A 1,502-nucleotide genomic window follows, 5' to 3' on the forward strand; every position below is an offset into this window, starting at 1 on the left:
CATCACTTCATGGGAAATAGATAGGGAAACAGTGGAAACAGTGTCAGACTTTATTTTTTGGGGCTCCAAAATCACTGCAGATGGTGACTGCAGCCATGAAATTAAAAAATGCTTGCTCCTTGGAAGGAAAGTTATGACCAACCTAGATAGCATATTCAAAAGCAGAGACATTACTTTGCCAACAAAGGTCCATCTAGTAAAGTCTATGATTCTTCCAGTAGTCATGTATAGATGTGAGACAATAAAGAAAGCTGAGCACCGGAGAATTGATGCTTTTGAACTGTGGTGTTGGAGAAGACTCTTGAGAGTCCCTTGGACTGCAAGGAGATCCAACCAGTCCATTCTAAAGGAGATCAGCCCTGGGATTTCTTTGGAAGGAATGATGCTGAAGCTGAAATTCCAATATTTTGGCCACCTCATGCGAAGAGTTGTCTCATTGGAAAATACCCTGATGCTGGGAAGGATTGGAGGCAGGAGGAGAAGGGGACGACAGAGGATGAGATGGCTGGATGGCATCACCAACTCGATGGACATGCATTTGGGTGGACTCCGAGTGTTGGTGATGGACAAGGAGGCCTGGCATGCTGCAGTTCATGGGGTCGCAAAGAGTCAGACACGACTGAGTGACTGAACTGAACTGTAGTCATTGTCCACTGTGATTTTGGAGCCCAAGAAAATTAAGTTTGTCACTGTTTCTATTGTTTCCCCATCTATTTGCCATGAAATGATGGGATTGGATGCCATGAACTTAGTTTTTTGAATGTTGAGCTATAAGCCGGCCTTTTCACTCTCAAAAAGGCAAAAAGACAAAACATGTCCACTGGAGAAGGGAATGGCAAACCACTTCAGTATTCTTGCCTTGAGAACCCCATGAACAGTATAGATGTTTGTATATTCATCTATTTATTCTAGTAATATTCACGAGTACCTACTACATGCCAGACACTATTCAGGGCACTGGTAGTACAGTGGTGATCAAGACAGACACAAGTGTCCTTATAGAGCTAATTGTCTAATGGTAATACCAGGCATTGATCAAGTAATCACAGAAGTAAATGATTAGAAATTGTGATAAATGTTCTATATGAAAAGTCTAAGAAGCTACAAAAGCATGAAGTAAGAGAACAGAACTAATATGAGGGGAGTGGTGTTCAGCCTTTCCTGAGGAATCGACTTTTGAGATGTTTGATGAAGAATGATATACAATAATAATAGTTTTAACCTCAATCAACAGAAACCCCTAACCTATCAATAAAGACATTTTTCATCTCACAAAACTTTAAGTCCCAGAATGAGGCAGGCTCCCCACATCACATTTCCTCAGTCCCACTCCTCCTTGCTTCTGCCTTACTTCATGTGTGTGCGTCAGCCTCAAGCTGCTGAAATGGCTGCAAGAGTTCCAGGCATCATATTCAGACACGACTATGTGGAAGGGAACAAAAATTCTGACATTTCCTGCATCTGTTTCTTGGAAGCAAAGAAACCATTCCTAGAACCCATCC

The sequence above is a fragment of the Bison bison genome, unplaced genomic scaffold (assembly GCF_000754665.1).
Source record: "Bison bison bison isolate TAMUID 2011002044 unplaced genomic scaffold, Bison_UMD1.0 scf7180017864531, whole genome shotgun sequence".
Lineage (NCBI taxonomy): Eukaryota > Metazoa > Chordata > Mammalia > Artiodactyla > Bovidae > Bison > Bison bison.